Genomic DNA, 22,033 nt, shown 5'->3' with positions numbered 1-22,033 from the left:
AACACGGATGCGCGAGAAATGGATATAGAGTACAGAATCTCAATGACTAGGATAGAATATTTCTTTTTAGAGATGAAAATATAGGTGAACGAGTGCGGATAGCCTAAGAAGTTTCTACCACCCCTTAAGTTTTATTAGTTGGCCAGAAACCGACAACAATTAAAAAGGCTCTCACTTTTCTCAAGAGATTGTTGGGGCTAGTTATTAAGGTTGAAGACTTCTAAATTATTAAAGCAGATTCACGTCACTGCACCGCAAAATTACCCCACTATACAGTCCCTCACGGGGCACACCTGCGACCGGACTGCTGCGGGCCTGCGGCGCTGCCTATCTAGGAGTACAGTATAGGACGGCGCACGCTTCCGACAGAATGAGCCAGTACACGTGCGCATGGCAGGTCTACCTCGCTTCTTGTCGTGGTTGCGTTGCGTATTTGCGTGCCAAGCAGACGGCCGACCAGCACCACATTGCTGCCTCTCGGAGTAATACACGTACGGTTCAGATCGGGATCAACGCCTTGTTTAGATGCCATCCAAATTTTAAGTTTTTTTACTCTCTCTCCATCACATCAATTTTTAGCCGCTTGCATGGAGTATTAAATATAGATAAAAAATAATTAATTACACAGTTTAGTTGAAAATCACGAGATGAATATTTTGAGCCTAGTTGGTCCACGATTTGACAATATTTACCAAATAAAACGAAAATGATACTATTCATCGGGTTCACTTTTTTTGCAAAGTGAACGAGGCCAAATAAAACATGTCTTCCTGTCATATCTGGTTCAGATCGGGAGCAAATAATAATTTCTATATATAAAGTATACATATCGCCCGCAGCGCACCACGCATCGGATCGATCGCTGCACCGCTGTTGACTTTATAATAAAATATGGGAACGAGATTACCTGACCGAGCTCTTGGCTCATGTATTTATACTCAAACATAATGTACAACAGATTACATGCTGATCTCAACAGATCATGCCGTAATACACGAGATACATACGCTTGCCTTATAAGCTAAGTTACAACAGCCGTATCATATCATATCAACAGAAGATATCCTATCATCTAACACTCTCCCTCAATCTCAGCCACTAACAAGGTTGAGATTGAATCTAAACTCCTTCAATTTGGATGCCGTGATAGGCTTTGTGAATCCATCTGTCAATTGATCATCGGTGTTTATGAACATGATGTCCAAGAGCTTCTGTGCTACCCTTTCATGCACAAAATGTGGAGTCTTTCAATGTTTCCATGATTTTCGATGCTTGTAAACCGAAGAATCTCCGAAGAAGTTTCATGATTTCGTGAAGAGGGCGACGAGGTGGTAAGCATCGTACGTGACAAACTTGCGCGAAACCTCAATTTTTTATCATAGCCTCCACATATGATATCTTGACATCTTGACAAGTTTCATGATTTTCGAACTTCGTTTGCTTTTTATAGAATTTAAAAACAACTCGACCGTAAATTCGTAGTCATGTTTCGTGAACAAGATGTTCAAAATTGATGGTCTGTTCCTGGATACGGCATCACATTATACTAAATAACATGAATATCATTTTTCCATTCATTTTTTCATTATTCGAATGACTAGCAGTTACAATTTGAATTATCCAAGAAAATTCAATTAAATGAAATAAATTAAAGAAATATAGAAAAAGTCCGAGAAATGTGCCACATTGAAACATGGAGTACCAGGTATTGTATGAGGACTGCAGAAAAAGTTTGGAGGTCAAAAGTAAAAAAAAAATATGGTTTGCCGAGTATAAAAAAATAACACTCGGCAAATGAGCCTCTTTACCGAGTGTCAGGACGACGGGCACCCGGCAAAGATTTTTAAATTTTTTTTAAAAAACCCCTCTTTGTCGAGTGCCAGGCCAGGTGGCACTCGGCAAAGAATTTAAAAAAATAAAAAACCTTTGGCAAGTGCCAGATTGGGGGCATTCGGCAAAGAATTAAAAAAAACATTTGCCGAGTGCCAGATCAGGGGCACTCGGCAAAGGAGGAATTTAACCCCGCCAGCTAGGCTGGCCCACACACACCGCACACACGCACGCACCCGCGCCACCGGCCAGCGCAGCGCCGCCCGCGCCGCTGCAGGAGGAGGAGAAAGAGAGGAGGAGGAGGAGAGGAGGAGAGGAGGAAGAAGGAGGAAGAGAAGGAGGCCGTTGAAGCAATGGTGCCTTCGCATCCGGCCATCTCGGTCGCCATTCTGCAGTGGTGAGCCCTTATGCCGTCTCTGCCTGATGGATGTGGATGCATGAATAGATTAAGATGTCCTGGTTAGGGTGCCTTCGTGTGCATGTCGGCCATCGTGCCGTTCATATATATGTGCATGTCGGTCATCGTGCCATTGGTTTTCTTGCAGGTTTTGGAAACCTCACCGTGCAGGGGAGGTGCTACCGAAATTTTATATTGACAGTTTTATGTTTCTGTTTTTGCAGAGAAGAGCCCGTCGGAGCAGAGCCGGAGTACCTCGGCGACCCCGATCTCCTTCCTCGCCGCTGTGGGTCTGCCTACACCGTGTCGCCTCGCCACTGCACCGACCCATCATGGCCCCGCTAGCCTGACTCCACCGCCACCCTAGGTATAACCCCTCTTTCCGTATCATGGTCGTAGATCACGTAACCCAGTTAGGCATCTCCCGTTCGAAAGAGATACGGTTGGAAATATGCAGATATTTCCATATCTAAAACCGTATTTGTTTCAAATTGTCCATATTTTTTGGACAGCCCGCGGATGCGTAGGTGGGGTTAGTTTCCATGGTCTGCTCCGATCTGAGATAGAGTTTCGGCATCATCTTCCTTTTGTTCTCTGAATACACACTCTCCCTAGCAGGACATATATTTGGAGAACAGCGGGGAGGTGCTGTCGAAATTCTGTCTCAGATAGGAGTAGAGCATGGAAACTAACCTCATCTACGGATCCTCGCGTAGGATTAGGACCTATCCTCACTTATTAGATAGCAAGAACGTCGTGTAGATGCAATTGATGTTTATATTACTCGTCGCTATATATGTTAGAGGATAGAGGACCGTGAGTGGATATACACGGGCCGCGTAAGTCAGGGTTAGGTCACCAATGAATGGATCGACAAGACCGATGCTTTCTTAGAACGGGCATGTGGCGTGGCTGCTAAAGGAGCGAGTAAAATTTGTTGTCCCTACAGCAAATGTGCAAACAAGAAAAAACAAACGAAGAAGGTCATGGGGGAACATCTTTGGAAGAATGGATTTATGGCAGACTATACCCGGTGGGTCTACCATGGTGAAGCCAATCGTATGAGAGAGGAGGTGGTGAGACCACGCGTCGAGGATTATGATGCTGATGCGGGGGTAGCAAAGATGTTAAATGACTATCATGAGTCACAGTTCGCTGAAGGACGTACGGAGGAGGAGCCAGAGGCAACCGCAAAGGCGTTCTACGACATGTTTGCCGTGGCACAGAAACCCCTTCACGGCCAGACAAAGGTTTCTCAACTGGATGCCATTGGACGCATAATGGCGTTAAAGTCCCAGTATAGCATGAGTCAAGACGCCTTCGATGGTATGTTGACAGTTATTGGCAGCCTGCTTCCGAAGGATCACCTTCTACCAAAGAGCATGCATGAGTCACAAAAACTCCTTCGTGCACTTAAGATGCCGTATGGGCAGATACATGCTTGCCCAAAGGGGTGCGTCCTATTTAGGAAAGAATACGTGGAAGCAAAGTACTGTCAAAAGTGTAAATCCTCTAGGTTCCTAGAGGTAGATTCTGGTGATGGCCAGAAGAGGCAGCTTGATATTCCCGTGACAATCCTACGACACCTTCTGTTCATACCGAGGATCCAATGGCTATACATGACCGAGGAATCCACGAAACAGATGACATAGCACAAAAATGGCAAATGATACAATCCTGACAGGATGGTACATGCATCCGATGGTGAAGCATGGACCCACTTTAATGGCATTCATCATGAGAAAGTTAAAGAGGCTCGTAATGTACGTGTTGCGCTGGCAACAAATGGGTTCAATCCTTATGGAATGATGGCTGCCCTATACACATGTTGGCCCGTGTTCGTTATCCCCCTCAATCTCCCCTCGGCGTATGCTTTCAACGACAGAACGTATTCTTGTCGTTGATAATTCCTAGACACCCGAGAAATAATATAGGTGTGTTCATGGAGCCTGTGATTGATGAATTAGCCCGTGCTTGGGAGGAAGGGGTATGGACATATGACCGAGCTACAAAGAAAAACTTCAAAATGCATGTTTGGTACCACTACTCCCTGCATGACTTCCTAGCCTATGGGATATTCTGCGCCTGGTGTGTTCACGGGAAGTTCCCATGCCCAGTATGCAAGGAAGGTCTGAGGTTCATTTGGTTGCAGAAGGGTGGCAAGTATTCATCATTCGACAAACCTCGGCAATTCCTCCCTCTTGACCATGCATTCAGACGAGGCATCCTCGGTCTTCTGTGCAAGGAGCACTTCCCTGGCCTGGTTGAGTATGCCAGAGTGACGGGGCTGGCCTACTCTTTTGACCACTACGCCGCCACTCCCGATGCTACAGATCAGGCCCGTAGGGTATTCAACAACAAGGCGGAGCGAGTGAAGCAAGAGCTGTGGGTAAGTCCTCGCACTACATTGCTCAATACATCGCATTCATTGGACATTCTTGAAATAGTGAATGGATATATCGTGTTTGTATGCAGGATTTCTTTAGATGCCAGGATGGACATGAGGCCAGGGCGGATGCGGTGGCTACCAAATGCTGCAAAAAACTCGTGCTCACATTGGTACGCCGCGCATCCCCAGTGCTGGGAATAGATGGTGGACAAGTGGTGCTCACGTGAGTGGGAGGAGACACACAACTTGTGCCGGAAGCGACGTTTGATGATGCTAGGTGTAGCACACCATCAAGGCAGCTGCAGCCTTAGCGGATACATAGAAACATGGGTACGTGAATTCATTTATTTATTCTAACGCTCAATTCTGCATGATTTCTAACCATCTTGCTGTTTTTCTCGCAGTCGGCGTCACATGGTGGCCAGCCTTGCTCCATCTTCAAGGCATTTGCTATGGCCCACAAGGGCAAGGCGACCTTCAATGTCGACTACAACTTGGAGGATGGGCCCGAGGTGTACAGCAATGCGACCGTCCACAACCGTCTTAGTGAGTACACATCGATGGCAAGGGAGGTCCATGGGCCACAGTACGATCCGAGCACCGAGGACCTTGATGGAGAAGTCGTCATGAGGGTGGGAGGAGGCAAGAAGCATGGGCGGTACTAGATTGGCGACGACCCAATCGACTTGGCCGCTACTCCCAGTCTCTCCTAGATTCGAGCAAGCAGCACGAGCAAGAGCCCAGCCATATGACCTCGACGGGACACTTCACACCACCGGGTGGAGGCACTCGAGGTTATTCCTAGTTTATTCGTCATTCATTGGTTTTTTCATACCTTTCCTTTGCATTATTATAACATTGGGGTGAATATATTGTAGGCCCAGCTGGAACAAGAGAGGAGGATACGGGAGCAGATGCAGACAAAGATGGAGAGGGTGGAGGCCAAGCGGGAGGCCGAGCAGTGGAGGATGGCGGAGATTCTTCAGTACATGCAAAGTCTTGGCGCCGCTACAGGTGTAGTTCCGCCACCTTCGCTATTCGCTCCACCTCCACCTCCAACTCCTCACTATTCTACTCCTGTGAGTATAAATGTTTTAGTTTGTATGTTCATGCTTACGGTCAAATCTAGTGGAGTATGAAAGTTTTATTCATGTATGGTATATATTTATCTTGTCTCACACATGCAATCTCTTCTTCTTTGTGTAGAATCAATCGGCGGCATCGAACGATCATCATGCTTCAGCGAATCCTTCACCAAATCAGTGATGATACTTGTGGTTGTTAATGGTACTTTTGTTTGCAATTGTGGTTGACGATGATGGAGCACTTGGATTGCTTGTGAACTTATTTGTGATATATTGTGAGACATGTGACGTTTGTGATATATATGTGACGTTTGTGATATATATGTAGTGTTGGTGATATATATGTGCTGTTGATGATATATATGTGATGTTGGTGATGTTTGTTATATATATCTTCTATTTGTTTGGATGGGATGTAAAAAACAAATAAAAAAGGCTATTTTCAGTCACTTTACCGAGTGCAATGGCCATGACACTCGGCAAAGTGACTACCTGGGAACATGCTTTGTCGAGTGCAATGGCCATTACACTCAGCAAACATCATAGATTTGTCGAGTGCCATGGGCCAGGCACTCGGCAAAGGTCGCCTGTTTGCCGAGTGTCTTGTCGGCGGCACTCGGCAAAGTGGCCACCTTTGCCGAGTGTCTAAGTCAACGGCGCTCGGTAAAGCGGGTACCTTTACCGAGTGTTTGACCTTCACACTCGGCAAAGCTGCCGTCACGGTGGCACTCGCTATCACAACCACTTTTCTTTGCCGAGTGTCGGATTGGCACTCGACAAAGCCTTTGCCGAGTGCCCGATAAAGTGCACTCGGCAAAGAGGTCTTTGCCGATAAACTGTTTACCGAGCGCCCTTTGTCTAGTGTAACACTCGGCAAAGGCTTTGCCGAGTGTATATCGGCCTTTGTCGAGTACCTCAGGCACTCGGCAAAGAAGCCACCTCTAGTAGTGCTTGATGGTACGATGGTTTACTTTTGGTAGAATATTTGGAAAGAAATGAACCGAAGAACTTTCCAACATACCACTTTGGTCTTTGCAACCATTACAGTTGGCATTCTTGATCAAGGAAGAAGTCCAACTCTATATAAGATGGCACACTCCCCAAATATTTCACAGGAGCAACGCTAGGAGCAGTCTTGCTGATGTTTCTATTTAGGTTAAGCCTATGGGTTAGTCTGATTAAGTGTTGGCAAGGTGGCGTGAGGATTTTTTATCCGATCTAGTTGTAGGTGTCCCCCTATTTTCCCTTATTTTATTAGAAACATGCTGTTGAACAGGTGGTGAGCAGAGGATGGAGCTAGTAATCACCTTTGTCATCGCCATGGTCATCATCCCCATTGCCAACGATGGGCACTCGGGCTCCTCCTCGTCCTCTGGCCTCCTCCTCTTCCACCGCCTACTTTCCTCTCCATGCTCTCAGGCCTCTCCACCTCCTCCGCGCTCTTCGCACACCTCCCACCGACCTCCAACGTGCGCTGGGGCATCGCCATGCTATCGTACTTTGCCTACCTACTCGCGGGTGTCCGAGGGGATATGAGGAAGCTCTTTGCGACTGCTCCTCCCCCTCTACCACTTGAGGAACCGGTACCTACTCAACCTCTCTATCATCCTCCAAGCTCCCCATGGCTTTTATGCGCACTACTACCAACGTGTGTGCATTCAGGAACTCTGAAAGCTCTAGTTTGGTTTTGGTTAATTGATGAAACCCTAAGTGCTAACCTAGTTTATCAAAGTGATTATGAGATAGGTAGCAATACTCCAAGTGATGAAGCAATGGCGAAGATCATGACGATGGTGATGGCATGGTGATGATCAAATGCTTGAACTTGGAAAAGAAGAAAGAGAAAAACAAAAGGCTCAAGGCAAAGGTATAAATAGTAGGAGCCATTTTGTTTCGGTGATCAAGACACTTAGCGAGTATGATCACATTTAGGTTAGATAGCCGTACTATTAAGAGGGGTGAAACTCGTATTGAAATGCGGTTATCAAAGTGCCAGTAGATGATCTAACTCATTGCATATGCATTTAGGATCTAGTGGAGTGCTAACACCCTTGAAAATGTTTGTGAAAATATGCTAACACATGTGCACAAGGTGATACACTTGGTGGTTGGCACATTTGAGTAAGAGTTAGAAACTTCACCGGTGGAGTGTCCGCCCGTAGAGTGTGGATAGTCCGACGGTGCCACCGGCGCCCTAGACAGAAAAGACAAGGGGTTCACAGAGTGACCGGATGCTGGTGGTGTAGTGACCGGACGCTGGGTTTAGAGTCCGGTCAGTAGCAGCAGTGAGCACGCGTCTTGATCTTGTGACCAGACGCTGGTGCGAAGAGTGACCGGACGCTAGCAAGGTGTGTCTGGTCAATGCTGATGTACGCTGACATGTGGTGCACAGTGGAGACATTGAGTGACCGAATGTTGGGTGAGTCCTGTCGAGCATGACCGGACGCATCCGGTCGTGAAAATTCACATTTGGAACCTTACTGGAAACGACCGGACGCTGAGGTCCAGCGTCCGGTCACTTTCTAACTAACGCGTCCGGTCATCAATTGACCGTTGTAATCGGGTGATCGGTGTTTGAAGCCGATGACACATGGCGCACATCGCATGACCGGATGCTGAGGTCTAGCGTCCGGTCAATCTGACCGGAGCGTCCGGTCGGCCCATGTTCAGTGCAGTGAGGAGCCCAACGGCTCTATTTCATGGGGGCTTCTATTTAAGCCCCATGGCTGGCTCAAGCTCATACTCTTGGCCATTTGTATTGACATAGCAACCTTGTGAGCTTAGCCAAAGTCCTCCCACTCATCTCCATCATTGATCCATCATCTTTGTGAGATTGGGAGAGAATCCAAGTGCATTGCTTGAGTAATTGCATCTAGAGGCACTTGGTATTCGTGTTGCACTACGGATTTCGCTTGTTACACTTGGTGGTTGCCACCACCTAGACGGCTTGGTGCAGTCGTGGAGGATCGGCATGAGTTGGTGATTATTCATGGCCATCTCCGGTGATTGTGAGGGGAGTTGTACCTTCCCCGGTGGAGTGCCGAAAGGTAACTCTAGTAAATTGCTCGTGTCATTGAGTTACCTCACTTGTGGGTAGGTTCTTGCGGTGTCCAATTGTGTGGACGAGGTTCGTGCAACACCTCTTAGCCGCCGAACCACCAAGTGTTGGTCGACACAACGGGAACTAGCGTGCCGGCAAGCACATGAACCTCAGGAGAAAAATTGGTTGTCTCTTGCCCTTTGGTATTCTCCCGGTGATTGATTTAGTATTTATCTTGTGATTGGTTCACTCCTCTACACGGTGGTATAATCACCCTACTCACTCATTTATATTCTTGCAAACTAGTTGTGGCAAGCTCTTTAGTGTAATTAGAATTAAGAGCTCGCTTTGTTATTTTAAGTTCATCTAGTGGAGCTCTTTAGAGTAGCAAGATTGAGAGCTCTTAGTGAGTAGTAACTTTGCAAGTTGTGTGCCTAGTAATCATTGCTACTAGAATTGTTGGATAGGTGGCTTGCAACCCTTGTAGAGCTAGAGTAAGTTTGCATTTTGCTATTTGTCATACTAATCAAATTGCTCTAGTTGATTTGTAGATTTTTAAATAGGCTATTCACCCCCCTCTAGCCATATTAGGACCTTTCAAACTCCGCTACAGTCTGCCCACACCGTGTGGATCCGCTGTGCTCAGGACACATCGTGCCTATAACACCTTAGGTGTTTATCACTAGTTAAGTAGTGGGCTTGAGCTCCAACATGACAAGTTAAGTGGTAATCAAGAGCTCTAGTTCAAACTAGTAAGTGGTGACAAAGGTGTTGAGATCAAATCTATGAAAATGAGCCCCAACGTGGACTCGGACAATACACTTTGCTTACATGTGGACCCTAGTTAAGGTTAGGCATGAGTAATGTTAAACATGCTTGTTTCATGTACATTATATCAACATGCATCCATCTTGAACAGTGGAAAGGTTTCATGAAGATTGGAGCCAAGAAGCCACATGAAATGATAAGTTATAACCTTTATGGAATTGCTTTATTAAGTAAATGGGAATATGAGATGTCGACCAAACCTTGGTACCTTTCCCAAATGACTCTAATTGAACTCTACAACAAAAGTCATGAAGGGTTCGTATTGAGCAAATGTCAAAAAATGCCTCAATTGGTCAAAAACCCTAATTCTAGGGTTTAACGAGGTGCTGCTTTGACCAAGATGAAGCAATGGTTTTTGTACTAGATATGAAGTTTTACCTTTAATAAAAGTTAAAGTTTGAGTGGAGTACAACAAACTTTATTTTTGGACCAAGACCTTATTCAACTTTTAAGTGGCTCAAACAGTGGCCTCAAGTTTGAATGCAGCGCTCCTTTTGAGCTCTCAGAAATATTTCTAAGTCCCCGATTGACAACAACAAGTTGACATGTTTATGAATTTTTATCTTCCAAATTCATATGGTAACTCAACTGGATTCCTTAATATGAGTTGAAGTACATTTTGTGTTGCAAACAACAAAATAAGTCTCATCAAGTTTGGATCACGTTTACACCTTCGGTCTGAATGTTTAGAACTTGTTTTTAGTTTTGTTTACTGATCTTTAGAGCTCTAGATCTCTCAAACCAATCCGAATCTCACTTGGATCCTTTAAGCAAAGTTGTTCATCACATATAGCTCTACAACTCATAGTATGAAAGTTTGATCTGCTACAACACGAAATCAAGAGTTAGTGAGGGGAGAAATTTAGGGATTCAGTCGGTTTTTGAAACGATTTGAAAAAAGCTTCAGGAGCAGCGCTGTCGTCCAACCACGCATAGGGGAATGATGCTGCGTGGCCTGGATGCTCGCTCGCATGTTCGCCACCTCGCTCTAGAAAGATGTCAAGTTTGTATGGAGTTCGACTTGTGAGGAAGCTTTCCAAGCCCTAAAGAAATTTCTTACCTCTGCTCCTATTCTTGCCCAACCAGATATTGGCAGGCCATTTGATGTGTATTGTGATGCCTCAAGGACTGGATTAGAATGCATGCTTATGCAGGATGGACGTGTGATAACTTATGCTTCATGCCAGCTGAAAAAGCACGAGGTGAATTATCTCACCCATGGTTTAGAGCTGGCTGCTGTGGTGCACGCTCTAAAGATTTGAAGGCATTATTTGTTGGGAAATAAAGTGCATATTTATACGGATCACAAGAGCCTCAAATATATTTTTACTCAGTCTGAGCTGAACATGAGGTAACGGAGATGGTTGGAGCTAATCAAGGATTATAATTTAGAGGTTCATTTCCATCCTAGAAAAGCTAATGTGGTAGCTGATGCTTTGAGCCGGAAGTCGCATCAAGTTAAAGAAGCACCCTTGTCTCTCAACCATACTGAGGTGCTAGCCCATATTGCTCTAGTCTCAGATTTACTTAAGCAACTTATTATAGAGCAAAGGCAAGATATTTCAGAAATTCCTCACATCAAGAAGTTAATTGCCGAAGGGCATGGTCCTCATTTTAGTGTTGATGACCAAGGTGTAGTGAGGTTCAAGAACAGATTGGTTGTTCCCTCAAGTGATGAGCTTAGGAGAAAAATTTTGGACGAAGCTCACAATTTTAAGTTATCCATTCATCCAGGAAGTTACAAGATGTATCATGATTTGCATCACTTGTATTGGTGGTCAAATATTAAACATGACATTACCAAATACATCTTAGAATGTGACATTTGTGGAAGGGTTAAGGCGGACCATATGCGTACGCCTGGATTTTTATAGCCCTTGCCTATCCCTATTTGGAAATGGGGGGATATTTCCATGGACTTTGTTGTGGGTTTTCCCCGCACGGCAAAGGGGTATGACTCTATTTGGGTCATTGTGGACCGCCTTACCATGTCTGCTCATTTTCTTCTGATGGATACCAGATATTCAGCCAAGAAGTATGCCAAGTTGTATTTTGACCAGATTGTGACCCTGCATGGAGTTTCCCTTACTATCGTCTCTAATAGAGGGTCAGTCTTTGTTACTTGTTTCTGGGAGCAACTCTAGAAATGTCTTGGTACTAGTCTCCTCAGAAGTTCAGCTTATCATCCGCAAACTGACGGTCAAACAGAAAGAGTCAATCAGGTACTTGTGGATATATTGAGGGCTTGTGCCATTTCTTTTCCTGAAAAGTGAGATGAATGCTTTACTCTAGCTGAGTTTTCTTATAACAATAGTTATCAAGAAAGCATTCGAATGGCACCATTTGAGGCCATGTATGGTAAGAAATGTAGAACACCTCTTAACTGGGTTAAGGTGGGTGATCGTGGATATTTTGGGCCTGATTTTATCAAAGAAGCTAGAGAGCAAGTTAGTATTATTTAGAGCCATTTGAAGGCAGCTCAAAGTCGTTAGAAAACTTATGCGGACAAGAGAAGAAGGCCCTTGCAATTTGAAGTTGGTGATCATGTGTATCTCAAAGTGTTGCCCATGAGGGGGTGCATCGCTTTAGTGTCCGGGGAAAGCTAGCCCCTCGCTATGTTGGACCTTACAAGATTTTGGCCCGGTGTGGTTCTGTTGCCTACCGTATCCAGCTCTCGGATATTTTGTTAGCCGTACATATTATCTTCCATGTTTCCCAGTTAAAGAAATGTTTGTAGGTCCCCGATGAAGCGGTGGAGATTGAAGGACTCACTCTCTAACCCAACTTGTCTTATATTGAGCATCCTGTTAAGATCTTAGATGCAAAAGAAAGAGTGACTAGAAACAATGTGGTGAAGTTTTATAAAGTTCAGTGGCAAAACCACTTGGAGGACGAAGCAATGTGGGAGCAAGAAAGTTATATCTTAAAGCATTATCCCCACCTTCTCTCTAGTTCACCGAGGTAATTGTTTAAATCAGAATTTATTCTTATCTATTTTCCCACACTAGGCACATGAAATCTCGGGACGAGATTTTGTTTAAGGGGGTAGAATTATAACACCATCGTTGTTACACCGTAAATCATTTACTAAAACATGTCATGAGCATCATGTTTATGTGTTAATGCATGTAATAAAGTGTGTAGATCAATTTCCGTAACTCAAAACGATCAACAAAAATGTGAAACGAAAGTTGATTCGATAGTCATGTTATATCACTTAAGGTTAAAAACCAATTTTTATTAAGCAAGAATGCTATAGAACATATATGTGTCACCTTAATAAAGTTGGAAGTACAAACTTGGTAGATGACAGTGAAATACTTGCGGTCGAAAAATGATATTACTAGCTAATATTTCCGCTAGCTTAGAAATCGTAAATGGAAATCAAATTCAGCTCAAAAACTTAGAAATTTTCAAGTCTGCCAACAACTAGACATTGCTATGTTTAGCAATTTAATGTGAGAGATTGGGTTAAAGGGTGGTGCAGTGTTATAGCTTGGTTTGGTAGTCTCATGTGCCATCTTGAGCATGGTGAAGATGGTTTAGGTACTAAAGCAACCGTTTGGTCATGTTGAGCGCTTTAAAATTTGTGCACGTACTTGTCTCGGGCTAGTTGGTTGTGTGACCGCGATCACCGCGCTCAGGCGCTTGGCGTTGTGCGTTGGCTCGGCTGCCGCTAGCCGTCGCGCGAAGCCACAGCTATTGCCGCTAGCCCCACCGCGTGGAGACGCGGCTGCCCCGTCCCACGCTGTGCTGCCACCGCGTCCACCGCCGCTGCCTCGCATCACAACATTGCCGCTGATATCGCATCATCGTCGTGTTCGCGCCTGTATGCTGTAACCGCTGGCCCGCTTTGATGCGGCGTGCACGTGGCTGTGCCGCCATTGCCATGCCATTTATGACACTGTGGCGCGCGGGCCATGCCAGTCGGACATGCGCACGCGTTGTCCGTAGCACCGGCGTGTGGTCCTCTCGATCTCGTAGCTCGCATCCCGCCAAGGCAAGGACGAGCCGAGCCCACCTATCGCGTCGTCTCTCTCTTTCCATCTTTTCCCTCTGTTTTCTGCCGCTGTCGAGTGACGTCACGGTGAAGCCAGAAAATGAGCACCTCTCATCAATTCCTCGTGCTCGCGTCTCCGCCTTCATGTCCCCTCTCCAGCCGACCTGACCCCTTCTTGATTACGGATAGGCCGAGCTCCAATTTTGGATGCTTTGCCCACCATCGAGCTGTTAAGACCCGTCGTCGCCCACGCCGTGGCCAGCCTCCACCACTTCACCTCGCGCAAATTCCTCTGCACCACTAGCTCACCTTGGCTCCCTCTTCACCATGCACACGCCAGTGGGAGTGCTACCGCCTCCCCACTGCTGCTGATGCGGTCGTGTCTGCCGCAGCTCGTCGCCTTGCTCGTCGCACGCACGTGGCCAACCCTACTCAGGTTGTTGTCGTCTGAACCACTACTTTGGCTGGGTTCATGGTGTGCCCATGGTGCTTATCGCCTATCTGTACCATCCTATTAGCGCTATGGCTCACCAGAATGCGTTGCCGCTGTTGTAGGTCATCTGCCACCGGGGAGAGCCCTCTCTATTTCACCCCGTTCATGCAACCACCACCCATCGTCGCGCATCGGTCCATAGGTGAGCACCGGTCCCCTATCTAGGTCTACGAGGGTCTCGGGTGGCCGCTGTACCGCCTAGTGCCACCGCCTGCTGTGCCGGCGAGCGCGGGGCATCTCGAGGACCTCTCCGGTGCGAAGGTGAAAGTATCTGAGAGTTCCGTTGCAAAGTCGTTGTCTATAGAAATACTATGTGTAGTGTTTGCGTGATTTTCTGGTAACGCGAGGACATTTTTGCAAGAATGCACGTGCACGCAGGGTTTCCTCGCCGTGGGCCGCCTCACGTGCGTGGGTCGGTGCGTGTGGGCCACACCGTGGGCCGCCGTGCGAGCGCACTGCGTCGCGTGTGGGCCATGTTGGGCCAAAATCAGTTTAACTTTTTTCGTAGAGAATAGAAATAACTTTTCATTTTAATTCTGAGCTGAACTTTGGTAATTAATATAAAATAATATAGGTCTCAAAAAATTGTGAAACAAATTTTGTTAACTTCCTAAAATTGTGCTCTATCTGTTACTGTATTTAGTTCATATATATACATGTTGATATTAGGAGCTATTAAATCATTTGAGAGTGCTTAATATTATTAGGTTAAATATTGTAGGAATTTTTGTGGCAAAATGGTGATAGTTTTAGCTTTGAAAATTTTACAGTAGCTTCATGGTATTATTATGTGCTCACTATAATTTTTGTAGCTTTAGAATAGACTTAACATAAGGGTGGTTAAATGCTCTTTGTTTCAAATATACATTAAATCATTAGTAGAAATAAAGATATATCCTTCATTTGTAACGCTTGGTGTTTATTAGTTGAACCCAACACTTTACTTGGTAAAGATGATAGTTAGCTTAGTGCCTTAGTCATTAGAGCTAGCTTAGTAGTTTACCATGTGTATTCTTATTTTAGGAGCTGTTGTGCTAAAATACTAAGTGTTGCATCATCATCGCATGCATGTAGAGAACGAGTTGGCAAAGATCGTGACCATCGGAGACCATGAGTTTGAGGAGGTGATCAAGGAGTATGAAGAGAAGATCCTCATGTAGGAGGAGGTCCCAAAGCCACCACTGACTGACTGAGTTGACACCCCGCCTACTCAAGGCAAGCCTCGGTGCATAACCCCTATTTTGAATAATAACTGGATATATATATGTGATGTGCATTTACGTTATATGCTTATTGTTGAAACTACATGCATAGATATAACCTACCTATAAGTCATACTAGCATAGGTCGAGTAGCTGCTATGCTTAGGCTATCGGTAGCGTGAGTAACCTATCGTTACTCACAATAGGTGATTATTATTACCACTCTAATGATAAAATGGTGAAAAGAAATAGAGACTGGGCAGGGATATGGTACGGGTATTGGTGGGTGTAATAGGTTGTGTCTCGTGGCCAATAGGGCATACCTTGGTTACACTGTCTTCCCTATCCGTGTCGGTTAAGGACCGTCCGTTGCATTGCATTCTAGTCAGGTCACAGACTTATTATCCTGAGCACATACTTGCTTATGGGAGCGGGAAGGCTCATTGCTCTCTTGTCGTGGGTTCTGGCTCTTTCCGAACCGACTGATTGGGGGTAGGGATGGTGGATGTCTAAGCACCACACTGAGTCTGGGACTTAGGTGTGGGGGCTTGGAGTCCAAGTTTAGATAGGGACCTAGACCCCTTGACAGGAGAGTGGTGGGTTGGTCCTACTTGTGCCTGGGGTACAAGCGGGGCATGTGTTTCGGGGTGCCCAGCTGGGATACATTGGTTTACGAATCACCATATGATTCGGTACGGCTTATCTACGATCTAGCACCATAGTAAGAACTGGAAGATGAAAGAGGATGAAATGGATCTGATTGCTCAACTCTTGCTTGAAAGTAGAACAGGTGCTTACATAGAATGGTTAGCTAATGAACTAATCAAGACTGGTAATAAGAAACATACATAAGGATTCACTACTAGTAATGCTTTTTGCAAAAAGGAAACCCAGCAAACCATAAAGCTTATCGTATTCTTTGGAGTCAGGAAATTATTTCCACTAGTCGGGTAAGTCTTGTGAGTACATTGTGTACTTAGGGTTTATTTACCCCTGTTGTAGGTGCAGCTTGAGGAGTAGCTGTTGTGTGGAGGATTCTTCTGATGGGCATAGACAGATCCTTGTATCTTATCGTTAGATGTTTATTTTAATTCCATTGTTTAAATTGCGCACTCTGAACTTGGTATTGTAATAATGTATTTTTGAGAACTATTGTTGTATGAAATGGACTAAGTGATGTAAACTTGTTCTCATTATTGGATCCTGGTGAAAAAACATGGATTGTTCGAGTTCTCCCTTGGGGTGTGCTCGATGGAACCGTTTGATGTAGCTAGCTTTTGGGGTGCTTACTGTCTGGTGGAAGATGAGCGCCTCCAGAAGCCTGCTATTTCGAGCGGTTCTGCCACATATTTCAAGAGGTGTGCAAACTAGATTAAGATTGGTATCATTTTGTGAGCATTTCTCATTTGTGTCATCCACTGAACCAAAGAAGATAGGTGAAGCTTTGAAGGATATTGATTGGGTAAATGCTATGCATGAAGAGCTAAACAACTTCATAAGAAATCAAGTATGGGAGTTAGTTGAGAGCCCTAAGGATCATAATATGATTGGAATAAAGTGAGTATTTTGGAACAAGCAAGATCAAGATGAGATAGTAGTAAGGAACAAAGCAAGATTAGTGGATCAAGGTTACACTCAAGTTGAAGGTCTTGACTTTGGAGAAACATATGCCCCGGTTGTAAGATTGGAAGCAATTAGGATCTTGTTAGCCTATGCTTGTGCCCACAACATCAAGTTGTACCAAATAGATGTAAAGAATGCATTTCTCAATGGGTACATCAATGAGCTAGCCAATGTTCAACAACCACCAGGTTTTGAAGATGAGAAGAAACCCAACCATGTCTACAAGTTGAAGAAGGTATTGTATGGCTTGAAGCAAGCACCAAGAGCATGGTATGAGAGGTTGAGGGATTTCTTACTCTCCAAGGGATTCAAGATGGGCAAGGTTGACACCAGTCTCTTTACCAAGAATATAGACAATGACTTGTTTGTGTTGCAAATCTATGTTGATGACATTATCTTTGGATCAACCATTCAAGATTTTTGTGAGAAGTTTGGAATAATGATGGCAAATGAATTTGAGATGTCCATGATTAGAGAGCTTAGTTACTTTCTTGGTCTTCAAATCAAGCAAATGAAGAATGTCACATTTGTGAGTCAGGGCAAGTACATCAAAGACATGCTCAAGAAGTTTGGAATAGATGATGCTAAAGCTATTAGTACACCAATGGAGGAAAATGGAAATTTGTATAGTGGTGCTAGTGGCAACATGGTGGATCAAAAGATGTATCGGTCTATGATTGGAAGCCTACTCTATGTGACCGCATCAAGGCTGGATGTGATGTTTAGTGTATGCATGTGTGCAAGATTTTAAGCCTCACCAAGAGAGAGTCACTTGAAGGCAACAAAAAGAATATTGAGGTACTTGAAGCATACATAAAATGTTAGATTGTGGTATCCCAACGGAGCAAGATTTGAGTTGATTGGATATTCAGACTCTGATTATGCAGGATGCAAAGTTGAGAGAAAGAGCACATCGGGCACATGTCAATTATTGGAAAGATCACTTATATCTTGGTCATCAAAGAAGCAAAATAGTGTAGCACTTTCAACCACCAAAGCGGAGTATATTTTGGCTGGTAGTTGTTGTGCTCAATTCCTTTAGATGAAGGCTACTTTGAGTGACTTCGGAATCAAATTCAAACAAGTGCCATTGCTATGTGACAATAAGAGTGCCGTGAAGCTCACCAACAACCCGGTTCAACATTCAAGAACAAAGCATATTGATGTCCGTCATTATTTCATAAGAGATCATCAACAAAAAGGGGATATTTCAATTGAGAGTGTGGGCACCGATGATCAATTTGTCAATATTTTCACCAAGACACTTGATGAGAAGAAATTTTGCAAGCTAAGGAATGAATTGAACATACTTGACTTCTCAAATATGTGTTGATGCACCCCCATTATATGACATGCCTCTCCTTTGAGCAAAGCAAGGTAAAATTGATTAACATGTCATTCATCCCTTGCTAAGGACTTGCTTAGTGCATTTAGTAATTCCTATCATGACTTAGGCTCATTCATGAAAATCAAATGGATTTGATGCTTGTATGGTACCACTATTGCTTTTATGTTTGAAATGATCTAGTGGTAGCATATGACATGTTTGTAGGCTTGTGAACCTAGTGTTTAATTTAGAAAATGAGCTATAAGTGTTTAACTCAACATGATCCAGATAACCCTTGAAATGAGGTGTGAAGAAGCTTGCCCTTGGATCAAACCGAGTTAAATATCTTTTGCAAGTGGTCTAGATTGAACCAAATATGAAAAATGATCCTCACATAACATAGTTTCACCCCAACCTATCTAAAATTTGAGCACACCTTTTTTGGTATTTGATGTCAAAGGGAGAGAAGTAATTCACAAAGATAGTAAGATAAGGGGAGCAAACAAATGAAATGGTAATAGAAGGGGATCAATTGAAATTTGAAGCACACAAGTAGGGGGAACAAGCTCATAAACTTGGATATTGCATTTGTATGTGCATTACATATGTTTGCTTGCATGGCATAAGTTTTTAATTCCATACCCATGCTTGTGTGGTGTATGCTAGATAGTAGAAAATGTTTTATGAAATGGAAACTAGTGTGCATAGAATGATATCAAGATATTCACATGCTTTTTCAAGTGGTACTAGAGCCTTGCTTATAATGGTGATCTCATGAGGTATCTAGTGTGTTTGTTTTTATATGTGGTGTCGAGCAAATCATGGTGATAAGGATGGTATTATTGGCAACTACGATTGTTATCACGCTTCAAAGGTCCATTCTTTACACCTTAGCATCATTTGGTAGACATTACTCTCCCACACTTTCTAATCCACGCATATGTGCAAGCTTTCAATCCAAACTCTTAGCACATATGTAGGGAGAGCTAACGCTACTAATTTGGGTTTATGAAACTTGTCCATATCCTTTACACATGGTAAAATGCTTGGCCAAGCAACATGAATCCAAGAAAACTTTATTGAATATCTTTGTAAAAAGGTTGTCATCAATTACCAAAAAGGGGAAGATTGAAAACCCTAGTTTGGTTTTAGATAATTGATGAAACCTAGGACTAACCTTTGATCTAAGTATGTGAATTAGATAAGATAATCCAATCCAAGTAGTGGAGCTAGATGATGGTCATGGTGAAGGTGATGGCTACAAAAAGATGGATCAAGTGCTTCACATTTGGAAAAGAAGAAAGAGAAAAACAAAAATGGGCTCAAGGCAAAGGTATAATGATAGGAGCCATTTTTTGTTTGCACTCAAGATACCATAGAGGATGTGAGTGATTTAGGATTGATAGGCCGTACTATAAAGAGGGGAAATCTTTGGCTAAGCGGTTATCGAGTGCTACTAGGTGACATGATTCTTGCATATGCATTAGGGACCTAGTGTGCTAACAATTAACCATTATAAAATAATTTAAAAAATGGTAACACATGAGCACACAAGTTCTACACTTTGTGGTTAGCAACTTGGAAGCAAGGGTAAAGTGGTTGAGGAGTTAGAAAAAGAAAAAGGAGGACACAACAGTGACTGGACTCTGGCGCCAAGGTGACCAGACTCACCCCGGGCGCATCCGGTTAGTCAACGCAGAAATGGAGGTGCTCGGCCTCACGATCGGACGCAGGCGAGGGCACACGACCGGACGAACAAGGGTTGCGTCAGGTCACACGTGACGTACAGTGACGTAGGGGCGCTAGAGTTTGGTCTGCGGCGTAGAGGTGATCGGACTCAGAGCCGCGTCAGGTCGATGTCGACCTGACGCGTCTGGTCTCAAAAAACCCTCTTGGGGTGCTTACTAGAGTTGATCAGACGCTGGCGGTGGCGCGTTCGGTCGTTGGGCACTAAGTTCGATCTTGGCTTCGCTGGCTCGGGCGCAAGCGGGAACTGATGCAGCGACAGTGCGTCCGGTCATGCGTTTGTGCATCCGGTCAGTATTTAAGTAGTGAGCGCTGACTATTTCGACCGTTAGAATCCAAGGAGTAGCGTTCAAAACGGCACCACGTGGACGACATCCGTGGACCGAACGCAGCCGACTGGACTCTAGGGTGCGTCCGGTCGGTCCTCGACAGAGCAACGACTCTATTTGCTTGGGGTGCCTATTTAAAGGGTTTGGCTGGCTTGGGGCTCACTCTCTTGGCACTTTGACATTCTTGACATCCTTGTGAGCCTAAGCAAACACCTCCCACTCATCTCCATCACTGATTCATCATCATAGTGAGATTGTGAGTGATTCCTAGTGCATTTGTTTGAATGATTGCATCTAGTGGCATTTTAGGATCGTTGTGGCTGCTGATCTCTTGTTACTCTTGGTGGTTGCCGCCATCTAGATGGCGAGGAGCAGCGGAGGAGCATCGGCATGAGTTGATGATTGTTCATGGCCGTCTCCCGGTGATTTGTGAGGGGTCTTGTACCTTTCCCGGCGGAGAGCCGAAAGTTAACTCTAGTGGATTGCTCATGTCATTGAGTTACCTCACTTGTGGGTGGTTTTTTGCGGCACCAAGTGTTGGCTAGGTATGTGATACCTTTTAGCCGTCGAACCACCAAGTGTTGGTCGACACAACAGGGACTAGCGTGCCAGCAAGCACGTGAACCTCGGAAGAAAAATCGTGTGTCATCTTGTGATTGGATTTCTCCCGGTAATTGATTGGCATTCATATTGATTGGTTCATCACACTTGCCATGGCGGTATAATCATCCTACTCTCTCTTGTATTACTTTCTTTACTTTCTTGCCTAGTGTCATGCTCTTTAGTGTAGCTAGTTGTGAGAGCTTGTTAGTTTGGTTAGTGAGGCTCTTTAAGTCTTTAGTTAGCCTTTGAGTGCTCACTAGCTTAGCAAGTAGCAACCTAGGTTTATGTGTGAATTAGTGATCATAGCAACTATAATTATTGGGTAGGTGACTTGCAACCCTTGTAGAGCTAGAGCAAAATTATATTTCACCGTTTAGTGTACTAACAAATTGCTCTCGTGATTTTGTAGAGTTTTTAATAGGCTATCCACCCCCCTCTATCCATATTAGGACCTTTCACCAGCTCTGGGTCAGGGAGCGCCCCGGCATCTCCAACCCTGGCGGCGTGACCTGTGGTGGCCCCTGCATAGGCGGCAACAGAGGCATCTCTGTCGTCCACTAGGCAGTCTTCGCCGGAGGACGGGTGTCCACCAGCGATGCGTCCACTTCCTGAGAGGCCGTCGCCGGAGCAGACGAGCACTCAGGTGCTGGTGCTCATGCTAGGGGGCTCACGATGAGTGAGGTAGAGAGCTCCTTCACTGGAGAGCAGGTGTCCACCCGAGATGTGTCTTCCTGAGCGACTGTTGCTGAAGCCGATGGGCACCCAGCCGCTGTTGCTCCTGCTAGGCGACTCACGACGAGTGAGGCGGCGAGCTCCTCCAGCATAGGGTCGACCCATGTGGGAGCCTCAACGCTCACGCACAGCTCCCACCCTAGCGTATCAGGCTCGAGGAAGTAGAGTGCAGCAGCAGTTGGAGCAGCGTGGTCAGCGCAGTCGACAGGCACGCCCAAGCTGAAATCCCCCATCGGCTTACTCTAGCGCCGCCATTGTCGGTGGCGGGTTCTGTCGGCGCCCCCCGCGGCATCTAGCATGGCCCCATTCGAGCCGTCGCGAGGCGCGTGCTGGGAGCCGGTGGGTTGCCACCACGAGTGGAGTGCTGTGGCCGGTCGATGCCCTTCGCCGCCGACGTCGCAGCTTGCCT

The 22,033-nt window shown here is 45.1% G+C and overlaps 1 pseudogene; it reads left to right on the top strand.

The window, feature by feature from the left end:
• Positions 1–2,237: 2,237 nt before the first annotated feature.
• LOC136465803 (uncharacterized) lies at positions 2,238–5,870 on the top strand (annotated as a pseudogene).
• Positions 5,871–22,033: the final 16,163 nt, after the last annotated feature.

This window comes from Miscanthus floridulus, chromosome 7, assembly GCF_019320115.1.
Source record: "Miscanthus floridulus cultivar M001 chromosome 7, ASM1932011v1, whole genome shotgun sequence".
In the NCBI taxonomy this organism is placed as follows: Eukaryota; Viridiplantae; Streptophyta; class Magnoliopsida; order Poales; family Poaceae; genus Miscanthus; species Miscanthus floridulus.
This window is presented reverse-complemented; position numbering and strand designations above follow the sequence as displayed.